Below are 17,379 nucleotides of genomic sequence, written 5' to 3' on the forward strand. Positions count from 1 at the left end.
ACCAGGTACCTTGTCTGTTTATCTTAACTTGCTTATGGGATGAGACAGATAGAGCATGCTACTTCAAGGTCAACAGAGCACTTTTTTTTTTTGCTAATTAGCTCCGGGTAATTTCACCCTGTTGTGGTGGTCTTTTGCCCTGTTTACCTGCTTACCTATTCTCTGATGCATTTATCCTGTGGAAGAGACTTCCTGCTCTATGCTTTTGTTCTAACTGAGGGTGTTTTTGCCCTGTGGCTGCTTTCCTCTCTAAGCCTTGTTAAATTGAGCTTGGTGCAAGCTAAGGGAATTCCTAAACTTATTCCCCACATAGATATATGTACATAAACAGGTTACATACACATTCAATATATTTCCTTGCTCTGCCAACTGAAAGGGACTAAAGACAACAACACACTCATAGCAATGAACACATAGAGACCATTGGTTTTGATTACCATTTTTTCAATAAGAATAACCAGAGCTTTTTAAAGAGATGGCTAATTCTAGGACTGAGGGAGGGAATATACATTAGGATCCCAAAGCATCTTGTATTGTTAGAAAGCAAGAAAATGCTAAAACAAACAAATAAACAAACAAACAATGATGGGAATATGTCAAAAAGATATAGAAGCCAATTGAAAAGATTCCCAATGACCAAAGATGGAAGAATATGAGTATAAAAATATATTTATGAGTCCACAGAGGTATAATACAATAAATAATAAATGAGTGAGAAGAGACAATTCTGCTGTGCAGAAAATATCTGTGTAATTTATGTAGATATACTGCCATCAGGAAGGTACAAGATCACACAACATAACTACCCACTCCTTGAGCATCCTTCAGTGATGGCTACATATAATGATTTATTTTTATAGAACATATGGAAAGGAGAGAAAAATGAATTGCTTTATAGTGGAGAAACCAGACAACCAATATCTCAGCCAAATGATGAAAGTCAACCTCAGGAGTGATATATCATGCTGATACTGTGAATCCTTATATGACGTGGTAAGAATGACATCTTACCTTTGTGGTCTTCTTCCTTCAAACCTATATCCCTAACCTAATCAAGGAGGGGAAAAAACAATCATAAAAATACTAATTAAGAGACATTTTATAAAATATCCAGTTGGTATTCTTCAAAATGCTCACTCAAGATCCTCAAAGCAAGGAAATTTTGAAAATTGTCTTGACCGAGGGGTATCTAAGAAGACATGATAACTTTAAGTAATATGGTGTACTAATAGGATTCTGGAACAGAGAAAAGAGATTCAGTATAATGTTAGGAATTCCAAATGAAGTATGGACTTTAGTTAATAATATATTAATATTGGTTCCTTAATTGTAACAAATGGAATATAATAAGATGATAATAGGGGCACTTGGGTGCATGGTACATGGGAATTCTTTGTACTATCTTCACATTTGTCCTATCTTCATAACTGCTCTGTACATCTAAAGGTATTCCACAATAAAAAATATATTAAGTAAAATAGTGATTTGAGAAAATAATCAGTGACTACTTTTTTTCCATTTATTTATTTATTTATTTATTTTAGTTGGGAACTTAGAAACACATTGGAAACATATGCATTCTCCCCTTTGTACATCAAAAACCCGAAGATGTTTGTTCTGAAGTTTGAGCTCCACTAGAAAAGATAACTATTTATCAGGTTTTTCTGTTTCAGGTGAGTTCCTTATTATAAGGGATAGTGCTTCTGAAATCGAAACAAGCTTTGCCTATATCTAATATAAGACAAAAGAAAACAAAGCAAAAGCAATGACATAAAGTAAATAAAATAGAAGCTATATTTGGCAGGGGGTAAATTTTTAGACTTTGAAGTCGCAGTTTATTCACATTTCAACTTTAGAACCTGTATAACACTGGTTAGGTTTCTACACTCTAAGTATTAGTCTCTTTACCTGTAAAATGTAGATATAGTCATACCTGCTAATAGTTCTTAATGACAAAGACTATTTAAAGTGCTTGGACAATAAAATATGCTTAATAAATGTTAGTCAATATTACATTATTATTCTTACCTCTCTTTTCACAGCCTCTTGGCCTTTTCTAATTTTTAACCACTATTAAATATGTAATACGCATTCAGGTCACGTGAGTGGCTTAGTTGGTTGAGCACCCAACTTGGGCTGAGGGCATGTCTCACGGTTTGTGGGTTTGATCTCTGCATCAGGCTCTGTGCTGACATTTTAGAGCCTGGAGCTTGATTTGGATTCTGTGTCTCCCTCTTTTCTCTGCTCTTCCTTTCCTCTCTCTCTCTCAAAAATTAAACATTAAAAATTAAAAAATATATATAGTACACAATCTATCAATGATGTTTTTGTTAATTTTATATATTTACACAGATTTTTGTGTGAATATATTTATACACACATATGTATATACAAATACTGTTTATTTTTTATTAGGCTATTTGACACCATGCCTTCCTATATTTGCTTAAGTATATGACTAAACACCTCTGTCTACACTATCATGTTGCATATTACTTCATGATATGGATCATCTATAACTTATTGCACATTTATCTTCAGCTGGACATGAAGACTGTCTCCATTTTAATCTTTCAAGTGATGGCACTTTATAATGGCAGCAATAATAATAATAAATAAGATTTCTATAGTGCTTAATATACCTGACACTTCATATAGTGCCTGATATCATTATAAGTGATTAATAAATATTAACTCATTTAATACTCACAACAGCCTTATCTGTAGATATCCTCATTCCCACTTGGCAGATATGGAAAAGAAGTACAGGGAGGGTAACTAACTTGCCCAAGTATTAATAGATGCTTCTTTTAACTTTATTTTAATGTCATGACCTATATCTGAGATTCCTATATCCCCTGAGCCTATTTGATAAATATTTCATTTTTGAAAGAGAGAGAGAGAGAGAGAGAGAGAGAGAGAGAGAGAGAGAACATGAGCAGGGTAGTGGCAGAGAGAGAGAGGTAGATATGGAATCCTAAGTAGGCTCCAGGCTCCATGCTGTTCGCACAGAGCCGGATGCTGGGCCCAAACTCACTAACTGTGAGATGATGACCTAACCCAAAGTTGGATGCCCAAACAACTGAGCCATCCAGCTGTCCCTCAGATATATTAATATACAGTTATTTGTATTATCACCATTTTTTCTTTACTGGTATGATTATTTTGTTTTCAAAACTGGTATTATAAATTGTTTCAGAGATACAAAACGGAATAAAGATCAACATAATGCATGTTCATAGGCATATGACCCAGCTTAAGGCAGACATATGACAAATACTGTTGGCACTTCTCGTGAACCCTTCCTATTTTCATTACCCTCCCTAACCCAGATCAAAGTAACTCCTATAGTTAACTTTATCTGTCATTCTTTTTCATGCCTTTATAGCTTTGAGAAGATATATGTATCTATAAACTACATGGAGAAGTGTCTTGCCAGTTTTTAAGCCATATATATCATGATGCTTTATTGTTTTTCAACTGTCTTTTTATTGCTTCATATTGTTTGTAAACTTTATTTATATGCAAATCAATAGTTCCAGTTTATTCATTTTAATAGCAGTAGGATATTTTGGGTATATGAACAGAACACAACTCATTTATTTATTCTCTTGTTGATGAACTTTCAGATTAATTCCAGGATTTTACAATTGAGAATAATCCTATGGATGTTTTTATATATACCTCCATATGAATTTGTGACACATTTTATTTCAAAACATACATGGGAGGAGAATACTTGAATCATGAGATAAGCACACTTCCTGAGCAGACTAAAAGAGGGATTCGTCAGCACAGTTAAGAGTGCAGATATTAGAATCCCATTCTCTCATATCAAATTGACACTGAACGCTGACTCATGGGACTCATTTTCCTCACCTATAAAGTAGAGATACTAAAACTTGCCTCATGGGATTTCCATTGTCATTAAAGGAACTAATATATATAAAGCACTTAATACTGCAGCTGGCATAGAGAATTATATTTAGAATTATTACTGTTCTTAATATTATTTTTATTAATTTGTTTTTCTTATTTATTCATCTTATTATTTGTATTTTATTAATATAAGCATTAGGAGATGAAATCACAGTAGTCATGAGAAGTCAATTCAAGGTCAGGTAGTTCATAGAACAGACATTTGCATTTTCTGTGAGAATAGGTTAAAAGCAAGAAAAAGGAAGAAAGAAATATAGTAAAGATGCCACTGGGACTTTTCAGGAAAAAGAATATGATAGTTTGAAACATGTGGTGGTAAGAAGTGGTCAGACTCTGGATATATTTTGAAAGTACAAAAGCCAGGATTGGCTGATTTGTAGATAAGAGGAAAGTTAGAGAAGATTTTAAAGTGAGTATCCTAAATAGATGGAAAACTAAGTTGGCATAATTTAAAACAATGTATCATGAGTAGGGTTAGAGATAATCTGAGGAGCTCTGTTCTTAGATACATTAAGAATTCAAGTGGAAGAATCAAGACAGCTGAATATTAGCAATTCATCATGTTGGTCCAGCCCACGTATAATCTATATCAACTTAGATATATAGATTAAAAGAACACAGGTTATTAGAAAATTTAAATTGATGAAGCACTGGGGTGCCTGACTGGCTCAGTTGGTTGAGTGTCTGACTTCAGCTCAGGTCATGATCTCACAGTTCATGAGTTTGAGCCCTGTGTCAGGTTCTGTGCTCAAGCCTGGAGCCTGCTTCAGATTCTATGTCTCCTTCTCACTCTGCCCCTACCCTGCTCCTCTTCTCTCTCTCCCTCCCTTCCTCCTACCCTCCCTCTTTCTCCTTCTTTCTCTCTCTCAAAAACAACTAAATATTAAATAATAATAAAATAAATTGATAATAAAACACTAAAGATAGATGGCTCTTAACCTTATAGCCAGGATACCCACATTATATGATGGAGTAATAAAGAGGAGCTAGAAAGGAGACTGAGAAGGCAACTAGAATAAAGGAGGAAACCTGAGAGAGTGTGGTATCCTGCAAGTTAAGTGAGGAAAAGGTTTTTCACTAAGAAAAATGTTCACCTATGTTAGATGTTGTTCACAGGTCAAGTAAGAAGTGTAAGAATGGACCAGTAGATTTATCAACAGAAAACTTACTGGTGAAAAAAGGATAGCTTCTGTGGGGTGGTGAGGATGGATACCTAACCTGACCCATGTGGGGTTAAAGAAGGGCTGACAAGGGTGCCTGGGTGGCTCAGTCGGTTAAGAGGCTGACTTTGGCTCAGGTCATGATCTCACAGCTCATGGATTCGAGCCCCTTGTTGGGCTCTGTGCTGACAGCTCAGAGCCTGGAGCCTGCTTTGGATTCTGTGTCTCGCTTTCTCTCTGCCCCTCCCCCACTCACACTCTGTCTCTCAAAAACTCAATAAATGGTAAAGAAATTTTAAAAAAAAGTAGTGACATTGAAGGCAGTGAGGAAATAACATTCTTTCCAAGAGTTTTCGTTCGATATGAGTAATAAACTATTTGACAATATTTCTAGGATTCGCTATTATTGTTACTTGTTTTTGTGTCAGACATGCAGACAGCATGTCAATGTCAAAAACAAAAGCCAATAACATTGATTATATATGGTCTGACTTTGATCTTAATACCACTTCATAACTATTTACTTTCTTGGTCTTTTCAGGAATTATGCAGTCAGAGGACCCAACTAAAACTATCCTGCTTTTATCTTTCATTTATTTTTAATGTATATTTTCTCTGGATTTTTAAGATTTTTTTCTCTAATATTTTGAAACCATTTTCCTAATTCATTTTCAATATTGCTCTTCCCATAAATGAATCAAAACCTGCCTATTTTTTTCTTAGTAAAGTTAGCCATACCCCAGACTTTAAAATTCAGTAATCTCATTTCTTAATATCATTTATTTAAAGTGGTGGAATAGCAACTTCTTTATTAATTCAGTAATTGTCTTAATGGTGAACATTTTACATTTCTAAGAGAGAATTGTTTTAATATTGGGAAGAGGGTGAATTTCTTTCCTTGCTCCTACCCTTCACTTCCTTCCCTTTTTCCTTCCTTCCTTCTTTCCTTCCTTCCTTCCCTCCTTGCACGTGGAGACATTATTAAAATATAGATTACCTAGCTTCTCCCCCAGCTTCTAGTTCAGCATATATGGAGTAAGGATGAACAATTTGCATTAGTTTATCCTAAGATAATCTAATTGTGCTAGTCTATTAATTATATTTTGAAAAGTACAGTGCATAAGATTATCATCTGTAAAATTCTTATTTTTGGAATTTATTGTTTTTATTGAATATATTTGCCATCAAGTGTTATAAATATTTTGAATCTAATATGTAAGTTTGTTATCCTCTTACATAAATGTAAATATATATGTAATATGCATGTCATAAAACATATACATATTCTATTTGAACAAATTATTACTTTTTACTGAAATTTTCATAACCTTTTAAATATTTTTGCTTTTTATGAGCTTTTCCTGAGATGATGAAAACTTTTCTTACCAATACTGTTTTCATCAATTTCACATGCCATTTTCTATTACTGTAATTTATTTCAAAGTTAATTTTATAGGTTGATGAAGCCTAATGTTTGCTGAATAGATTATGATTTTCTCAACATAAAATATTTATTTGTCCTTTTTATTATTTTTCCTTGCCATTTGCAATAAAATGGATGGATCTAAGGGGTATTATACTAAGTTAAATTAGTCAGACACAGAAAGATAAATACCATATGGTTTCTACTTATATGTGGAATCTAAAAAAACAAAACAAAGGAACAAATAAGCAAAAAAATGGAAACAGAATTATAAATAGAGAATAAACTGGTACATTTATTCAGTTTGAATAAAAGTCAGGTGAAGTGGGTAGGGAACCCCATGTCGGGCTCAGAGTCTGGATCCTGTCTTTGGATTCTGTGTGTGTCTCTCTCTCTGACTCTCCCCAGCTCATGCTGTCTCTCTCTCTCTCAAAAGTAAATAAAACATTAAAAACAAAACTTGTTGGAATGAAATAAACTTGTGTTCAGGTATATTTTTTTAACTGCCTAGGGCTTCTTATGTTTTGAGTGATTTTCATGCAATACTTTCAAAACTACATTTCATAAAAGAGATGGTCTTAACATACGATTTCAAAGGATAGAAAGAACAACCAAAAAAAATAAAAAAGAAGATTAATGATTTTCTTTACTGAAAAGGAAAAAAAAAACTTTGATAACTTAGATTTGGATAGAACTAAACTAACGGATCTCAAATTTCATGCAATAGGACAACCTCAAGGGCTTGTTGATACATAAATTGTTAAGCACCTATCCCTAGGTTTCCCATTCCAGTCTGGTTTGGAGTGGCACTGAAGGCCTGACTTCCTGAAAAGTTCCCTGGTAACACTGATGCTGCTATGTGAAGACTCCAGTTTGAAAACCTGCTGCTGAAAAATGATCTTGCAAAATACATAATGTATCAAATAGAAATATAATCATTACTCAATTAGCAATAGAATATATAACCAAAATTGTATAAGACAGATTCTATATACACTGAAATGTAACTGTTGATTAGTCTTAATATAACCCTCACTTAGATGTACACCGATGTGCCTGTTCTCAACCTCTATAAATCTATCACCTCAGGGTCACTCCTTGCTTACCTTTTTAAATTTTGACCTGTAGAAAGCATCAGAAGGAGATCTAATGGCATAGTGAGTACACTTAATAATGAAAATAACACAATCTATGCACTCTAAAAATACAGTAAAAATAAAAGATTTTATTTATATACAATAATTCACTTATGTATTTTTCTATGCCTAGAATCATCATATTTATAAGGTCCATGCATATGCCACTTCTGAGAGTCTATAAATAAAGAAGGAAAAACTTAGAAAGTACATGCAGAATCTAAACAGAAGCCTTGAAAATAGTGAACATTAATTCAAAGTGTCTGCAAAGAAATAGAGTGTTAATAGTTTTACATAAGAAGTATTTGTTCATAATGAAAATCTTTTTTCTTTTTAATATCAATATGGATATTATTTTTTTACATTATGAATGTCTATGATTAACTATGAATGCTTAGAGAGAAACATTTTAAAACCTACTCGTGGAACAAATCAGTTTAATTCATTGCAATCCTCAAGGTCTGCTTTTAGGGCCACACAAAACTATCAGAAAATATTTGTCTATGACAACTGGGGTTTGGTTACTTGACTACCCAGTGACCAGAGAAGGGGAGAATCCTCATGTTTAGAGAACAGTTTTATGTCAGGAGGAAGAAGGAGCAAAGTAAGGGCTGAAGAGAATTGGAGAATGAATGGTAACTTGTGACCAGGTGGCCTTAGGTAGGGAATAGTGTTATTTATAATAAGTATTGCTTGAGAAATGAACATCTCCTTCTACTCTCCTATCAAAGAAGGAGTCAGAAGAAATTAATAGAGATTGTCATCATTTCTTTTAACAAAGGATGTCATCATTAGAGCCATGAAATTATTTTGTGTCTGTCAATCCCAGAAAAAAAAAGAAAGAAAAGAAAATGAAAAAGAAAACAGAGGAAGAAGTGAAATCTATCATTGAAAGAAGTCTATATTTCATTGTTTATGTACAGAGTCTCACTAAAAAGCCAAATGTGTTTTCTTTATTTTTTTTTCCTCCAAGAGAAATGAAATGTGGTTTTAATAATAAGTTAACTTACAAAGAAATGTGGAGGGCCTCAGTACTTGGTGATGAGAATATTGACATATGTCAAAGGGAGAGATTCATTAATCATAGCCTAGGGAAAAGAGGCATAACAAGCCTTTCTCATCCTTATGCCTCTTATCATCCCAACAGCTGACCTCTCTAATTAGAAGTGAAACAAGGTCATGGTAATTAGTTTTTAATGGAGACCACGTGAAAAAAGAATGCATCTTTGCTAGAGGAAGTGAGAATGTTTAAAGAACAAGGTATCTTCCTAAGGAAGAGGTGGAATTTTCCCAAGGGAAGGCAATATGACTGGCAGTGGAAGAGACAGGAAGGAAATTGATGAGAAAAGACAGTGACATCAGGAATGGAAGGAGGAAATGCCTAGGGACTTCTTCAGTGTGAAAGTATAGACATTTAAAAGGGTATCAGACTCTGTATAGATGTAAATGAAATTCCAAGATACCTAGTATCATTCCTACATGAGAATTATTTAGGAAAGAAACTTGCAGTTAGTCCCAGGAAAGCTGAAGGAAAAGGTGGACTACAGAAGGTGAAACCTATACATTCAATTCTCCCAGAATTTAATGGGACCCAAGAGGGAGCCCTGTGTCTCCATTATTGTTACATTGTAGTCATTAAAAGCAGGAAGACTGAGAAATATCCATTGAGAATACTCCATGGTCCTAGGCGAGTGTGCTTTGAGCGAAAAAACTGATGGAAAATATGGGGGCCTGGATGGCTCAGTTGATTAAGCGTCTGGCTTCGGCTCAGGTCATGATCTCAAGGTTCGTGGGTTCGAGCCCCACGTCGGGCTCTGTGCTGACAGCTAGCTCAGAGCCTGGAGCCTGCTTTGGATTCTGTGTCTCCCTCTCTCTCTGACCCTCCCCTGCTTGTGCTCTCTCTCAGTCTCCGAAAAATAAATAAAAAAACATTTTTAAAATATTCATGGGAAATAATAAGTGAAAATCTTTTGATTGTCCCAAAAGGTATCCAATAGTTTCCCTTGAGTAGGGCCTCAGAAAATTCCTCAGAAAAATAAATGGAGTTTTGTAAGATGTATGGTTGTGACTGTGCATGTGTCTTGCATTTTTTCCTGGAACCTGGCAAACTTTTTCAGTGGTCTGTACCTAATTGGATAAATATACAGAGAGAAGTTACAGCACTGCAATGCAGGAAAATCAGAGTTTACCAGGATAAAAAAAGAAATGGGGGGAAAGAGAAGAAACGGGAAATGTTTGATTTCTATGGTTTAAAACACTGTTAGGTCTGCAAAACAACAACAACAACAACAACACTGAAAAAACAAAAAAGCAAACAAATAAAAAATCTAAGACCTGGACTGTGAGCAATAAGCAAATATAAAACTAGGATTATAGCTATGGAGACCTGCTCTGGGATTATGAGACCAAGTCTGTGGCCGGAAGCAATGTGGAGAAGCCAGGTCTCAAATGTCCTACATTAAACTAGCACCCAGGTAGCATGCTAAAATGGTCTTCTCAGTGTCCATTCACTCCTGGTAAAAAGCACACCTTAGTTGCTTTGGGAAGAATTTACCACAAATTGGGTACAATTGAGATATAGTTTTTAAAAGATAACCATTTAAACATATCTTATAAATGACATTCAGCAAAAACCACGGATTTTAACTTTCAAAGACTTTACTAGAATTAAATAAAGTATATAAAAATGCTAAATCTGATCATTTAAAACTATAGAGTTAAATTAGCAAGCAAAATAGTATTATGAGTTAGAGTTCAACAGAAGTGAGGGAATAAATTAGAATAAAAGGACAGAAAGACTATAATGTTGGAAATATGAACTGAGCATAGCAACCTGGAGGAGAAGCAGGAGATGCGAGGAGGATGTGGTGAATTTCAAAATTATTACCAATGTTCTAATTTTTAAATTGACAGGTGGGTTCACAAAAGTTCACTTCAATATTATCATAATATATTATTCTATTTGGAAAAACACAGTATTCTTTCATTCCTTATCTCTGTTTATTTCTCTCTCTCTGTTTTCTCTCTTTCTTTTAATTACTATAAAAAAATCAAGTAGGCACAGACATGCTTTTTAAGGAATCTTAAGATATTTTTTACTGGATGTATTCTTAGAATATATGTATAAGACAAGGAAGGAGGGAAATACCATGAAGTGTTAAAAGTTAAGCCAAAATTTAACTCTGCAGAGGTTGGTTTAAGTATCTTGATTTTTTACCAATTTATTTCACAGCAATCATTGAGTACCTACATTAGCAAATGTTCTAATAGACATATAAAATTAAATAAGACAAGATCCTAGAAGATTATTTTCTAGGGAAAAAAAACTTTTTAAAAATGGATGAATAAATGGATAATGTGTTAAAAGAGTCTTATGGAAAATAAATAATTGTACAGTGTGTTGGGATTGCGACTGTGTATTAGCCTGCCTAGCCTGCCATAACAAAATGCCGAAGACTAGGTGCTTAAATAACAGAAATCTGTTTCCCACAGTTTAGGGGACTAGAAGTCTAAGACCAAGGGGCCAGCAAGGTGCGTTCATTCTGAGGCCTCTTCTCTTGGCTTCTAGACAGCTGACCTCACTGGGGGCTCACCCGATGACTTTCAGAGCACATGCTGGGAGCAGAGCTCTCCGGTGTCTCTTCCTGTCAGATCACTAATTTCATCCTGAAAGCCTCCCTCTCATGGCTTCGTCTAACCCTCATTACCTCCCAAAGACCCCATTTCCAAATACCATCATATTGGGTTTAGCATTTCAACATTTGTGTTTGGGGAGAAGCACACATTCAGCCCATAATAGAGGGGTATATAAATAATGCTACTTTAGGAGAAATGAATCATCTAGTTCTTTTAGGATTCAACCAGAGATCAATAAACAGAATTTCAATACCATTTTTCAGTAAGTTTACTACTGAAAAATTGTTTTCACTCTAACATTTAAAGAATACATATATATTTTTTAATTTTTTTGTTTATTTATTTATTTAGAGAGAGAGAAAGTGAGACAGAACAGGGGAGGGGCAGAGAAAGAGGGAGAGAGAAAATCCCAAGCAGGCTCCATGCTATCAGCACAGAACCCAACATGGGGCTCAGTCTCATGGACCATGAGATCATGACCTAAGCAGAAATCAAGGGCTGGACACTTAACTAAATAAGCCACCTAGGAACCCTGGAATATATATGTTTTTCATTAATTTCTTCATTATGTTTAGAATACTTAGTAGGCCAAATGATAGTATCTTCTGTGAATGCCTTACCATCCAAATATAAATATAAATATAAATATAAATATGTATGTGTATATATATGGGGAGGCAGATAAAATGCAGTAGGAATATATCTTTTACCTCATTACACTTCTGATTCTTAAGAAACTATCATGACATTTAATATTTGCACATCTAGGTAGCTACACTGGTGGTGAGCACAACATAAAGTATAGAGAAGCTGAAACATGACTTTGTACACCTAAAACTAATGTAACTATATTCAAATTTTAAAAAGACTATATAGTTTCTTATGTAACTATATTCAAATTAAAAAAAATAAGTTATTTGCATATGCATTTACTAAAAATTACTCAGTCATCAAAGTTACACAAAAAGTAGTAGACTGAAATCAAAGAGTAATACATGTTCCCTTTTCAAACAATTTTATAATTCTTGTCATTAAACAATTGCTTAAAGCACAGAAACATGTTTTTCAGAGAATGACATTTTAAAAAAATGAGAGAACTATTTGGCTCCGACTCTTGATTTTGGCTCAGGGGATTTTCTGTTTGGCTCAAGTTTATTTTCAAAATCAGGAAATAGCCAATAATAAAAGAACAGCATAAGTGAACATTAGTTATGCAATATTTTATTTGGAAAGATAAAATCTCAACAGATAAAGATTAAATAATAAGATATTCTTTTTAACTTTTTAAATTTATAATCTATGTTAGTTAACATATGGTTCCTCAATCTATTTTTTTAATTTTTTTAATGTTTTATTTATTTTTGAGACACAGAGAGACAGAGTTTGAGCGGGGAAGGGCAGAAGGAGAGGGAGACACAGAATCAGAAGCAGGCTCCAGGCTCTGAGCTGTCTGCACAGAGCCCGATGCAGTGCTTGAACCCATAACCGTGAGATCATGACCTGAGCCAAAGTCAGAGGCTTAACTGACTGAGCCACCCAGGCGCTCCCCTCCATCTATTTTTATTGGCTTGATTGTTGATTCCTTTTTAGCACTGAATAATATTCTATTGTCTGGATGTACCACAATTTTCTTATCCATTCATCTACTGAAGGACATCTTAGTTGCTTCCAAACTTTGGTAATCATGAATAAACTTCTTTAAACATTTGTGTGTAGGTTTTTGTATAGACATAAGTTTTCACTTCATTTGGAAACAAACAACTGAAACAACATGGAGCACAATTGCTGGATCGTGTGGCAAGTGTTATGAATGTATGTATGTGTGTTTATAGTTAAAATATAGACTAAATTGAGAAATTTGGGTGTGTATAAAAAGCTGCTACAGGTGACATAAAAATATTTCAACTAAAATTTTGGGAACATTCCTATCAAAATGTCAGAGAGAAGTGGTTTATACTGAAGGACCAAGCAAACACTAAAATAATAATAATAATAATTGAGGAAGAATCAAAAGCAATATGTTAAGAAACCATTGTTTTCTTTCTCTAGAGCTCTGTTCACTAATCTATACAAATTAGAGGTTTTCCTTGATTTATTTCAATCTGGGGTGGAACTAGGAAGGATATCATCTTCCCAAACTCTCCTTGCATGACATAGCCTAAGTTAACTCTAAGTACATTCCTGCCAAGCATTTGGAGAGTTAATCCCAACACACATTGAAGTTTTTGGATGTTCACAACTGTCTGTATGACTCTAACAATAGAAAGAAAAATAACTTCCAGGGCACCTGGGTGGCTCAGTTAGTTAAGTGTCCGACTCTTGATTTCAGCTCAGTTCATGATCCCACGGTCCTGCAATCCAGCCCTGTGCTGGGCTCCTTGCTGAGCGTGGAGCCTGCTTAAGATTCTCTTCTCTCTCCCTCTCCCTCTCCTCCCTCTCTCTCTCAAACAAAGTGAAATCAAAAACAAAAGAAACAAACAAAACTTCAGTTCCTACTATATTTTGTACATGGTACATATATTCCATCACCTTCCCCAAAATATAAACAACTAAATTCTAGTCAAAACTATGTCCAGAGAAGGAGAAAAGGAGGTGATTACTCATAGAGATGACTGCTTATAAGGAGAAACTGAATTTTTCCCATAATGAGTATGTATTATTCAATTACCAAACTGCTCTGAACAAAATAAAAAATAGCTGTAAGATAATTACATACTTGTGGTTTTGTAATACAGTTTGAAATGTCCTCTAGATTTTCAAACAATTTTCTCTGTAAGAAGAAATAGACTTATCTAGTGTTCAAGTCCAAAGCACTCTTCAAATATTACATACTGTACCATTTAGAATTTATGTAACATTTAGAGATCTTACTGAGCTGGAAAATAGAGAAATGCTGTTTTTTATTTTTTTTCCAATTAGTTTTTCACTCATTTTCCAGTCTAGTAGCAAAATACTGCTCACAAAGTGAAAGTCAGTAAAAATGCTGTAGGCCGTTCATGGTTTTCACTGGGAAAACCTAGTAGAAATACTTGATAAAATTTATAAAGGTCTGAGGCAAAGACATCTTAGTGTCAGAAGTAAAATATTTTTTAAACTGGTTTTGCAAAGTAACTGTAAATATGTTTTCTGATGATTGAAAATATGTCAGATATGCTGCATAAATTGATTTAAAAAGCACAATATTATGCAAAGTTTTATAAATTAAGTTCATGGTTCAGTGATCGAAGCATCCCACCAAAAATTAAAAGATGTTCTAAGGATTTCTGAATCTCATTATATATCAGCAAATAACTGCTGGATAAGGCTTTAGACAAGTCAAATAATCTTTCTAGGGCCTACATTTCTTTACAGCTCAATTTCTCTTCAAACATAGCAGTGCTCAGACAATAAAAACAGAATTCAGTGAACATGTTAGTTGCCAATCTTAGAAAGTATGGGTGTGAGAGTTCAAACAAAGCATCCTTTATTTGGATAGAGGTTGACTCTTTGTCCAGTCTCCATTATCTCTATGGTAGACCCTGGGGAGCTCTCTCTCCAGATCCAGAGAACACTCCACTCTTGGTATCAGAACAATCGATTCAAAACACACTCTGTGCTACATGCTACTTAGATACTATGCCACGGCATAAATTATTTATCTGAGAAAAATTATACTATTCATCTCATAGATTGAAAATTAATTTACATTCATGAAGCATCTTTAATTAAATGAAGATCAATATTTTTTAAAGTCATACATTTTAACATAATCCCTAGTCTTTGCATCTTTCTATATAGTTTATATATGACAGTGCATTTTGTAAATTCAAATAAATTGAAAGGTACTATTTTTTTTTTTGTTTTAATATGAGAAGAGTCTGTTTTGTGTTGAGAGAGAGTGCACACCTGTGGGGACAAGGGGCAGAAAGTGAGGGAAGAGAGAATCTTAAGTAGGCTCCACACCTGGCTTGATCACATGACCCTGAGATCATGCCTGAGCTGAAATCAAGAGTCTGACAGTTAGCCAACTGAACAACCCAGGAAACCCTAAGTTTTCTGGGGTTTTTTTAACACATAATTTTTATGAAATAAACATAAAGCTTTATCAAAAACAGCGATGCTAATTTCAAAATAGTTTATTTATCAGTCCAGACCTCAAATTCATATTCCTATGCAATACCACTTCCAAGAAAACCCAGCAAAATGCAAACTTTTTGCTCTGAAAAACATCTGGAAAACACTAGAATTCACTTTATAATCATCCAGTATGCACTATTTCCCCCTATCTACTATATGGCTGAGAGATGTTTCACATATTGATCTTCGATGTATATACAGTTCTACCAATAGTGTTTAAATGCCATTCTGTGAATTAGCTAAAACTTATTAACCAGCAAGTTTTCTGCTTATATGCAGCAATTATATATGATACTATTAGCAGTATCAATTAAGATAGATAAAGTAATAGCCTAATTGAATGCATGCAAAGTCTAATGGCTTTGTTTTTCCTGATAATGGATTGTACTCTGTCCTCATGTACAATAAGGTAGAAACAGGATCAATAGAATTTTATGCTTAGAAAAACAACTCGCCTGAAGGATAACAATACCTAATTTAGGACTTGTTACACAGGTCTTTATTTTAACCAATGAAAAATATGCATAAATTAAAGTCATTTCTGAAAACCAAAGTTCATGTCATTTCAGCCCAAAAACACAAGACTTGTATTGTTTTTTATATTTATATATATGAATAGTTCATCTCATAGCTGTAATATTCAGTTCAAAAATTTTGTCTTGTTTTGCTTTTGCTATTTAACATTTTTACATTATACAAAATGAAATTTGGCATGGGTGAGTCTGTACACAAACATTCCAATTGCATAAGTCAATTACCCATGATAAAATCTGAGGAAAAAACATGAAGTTATTGTAACTTGTCTGAGCACTCCCCTGGTAAACTTATTTTGGTGGAGAAACTAATTTTTATTTTGCAGAGTTTTTGGAATGATCAATCACGGCCTCACACTTGAGTATAAAGCAGCCTTGGGAAAGCTTCAAGCTTCTAGGTATTTTCCAATATTTTTGATAGAAGTAATTCTGGGAAAGCAGGAAGGATGACAAATGAAATTCAAGTAAAGTTTCAGTACATAACCTACTCAGATCAAGCTAGGGTATTTTAAGCAACTATAGAGTGAATGAGCTTTGCTACAATCTAAGCTTTAACTAAAGCTTTGTAAAATTCCCAAGTCTTACTTTTTATACTTCCCTCATCATCTAAATCAATAATGGGAGATACCAATCAGAATGGTAGCTATATCATATGGAAAAAAATGAGGTCTATTGTGAGAATATGCTATATTGCAGTAGTCATAGTCCACAAGTGTACAGAATAATGACACAGGAGACTTTTACTCTTCAAACATAGTATTACTGTTCTCATTTAGCAAACTATAAATTTAAATAATCATATGTTAGTGGAATGTGGAACAAGAGGCAAAGTAAAACACAATTAGTTAGAAGTGAAAATTGGCATAAACTAACTGGAGCATAATACATGTAAAATGCACATAACTGTTGACTCAGCAATTTAATTGCACTATCTTATGTGAATATACTCATAAAACTTTTCTGAGATGTATTATAATGTAGCCTAGCTTGAAATAGCAAAATTAGGTTACATTCAAAATGTGAACAAATATTTAATTGAATGATTATTAAATAGCCTATAGTACATGTACATGAGGTATATCTGCATGTATCAATATAGAGTATTTAAAAATATATTATTATAATTAAAAGCTGAAGTACAGACAAAATTTAATGTACAATCTCACTATAGAAATAAAATTAAGAGTATAAAATGAAAGGAGCACCTGGGTGGCTCAGTCAGTTGGCCATCTGACTTCAGCTCAGGGCATGATCTCATGGCTCATGAGTTCGAGCCCCTCAATGGGCTCTGTGCTAAATATACTAAATATAAAATATACTAAAAATAATATGTATGTGCATAATTATTCATAAATTAGCTTATGTTAAAATATATATTCATATGTTATACAATTATTTTTTATGTAGTTATCACATTTTTGGTGGCAAAAACTTTT

General features: G+C 33.9%; 1 long non-coding RNA gene across 1 annotated transcript in view; it reads right to left on the reverse strand.

Moving 5' to 3' along the window:
- Window positions 1-1,591: 1,591 nt before the first annotated feature.
- Window positions 1,592-17,379, reverse strand: part of LOC115274293 — a 144,372-nt gene continuing 128,584 nt past the window's right edge. Inside the window, exon 5 of the long non-coding RNA XR_003901188.1 lies at window positions 1,592-1,731. This is a non-coding gene — a long non-coding RNA (uncharacterized LOC115274293). The remainder of the gene's footprint in view (window positions 1,732-17,379) is intronic.

This window comes from Suricata suricatta, chromosome 1 (genome assembly GCF_006229205.1).
Source record: "Suricata suricatta isolate VVHF042 chromosome 1, meerkat_22Aug2017_6uvM2_HiC, whole genome shotgun sequence".
NCBI classification, from domain to species: Eukaryota; Metazoa; Chordata; class Mammalia; order Carnivora; family Herpestidae; genus Suricata; species Suricata suricatta.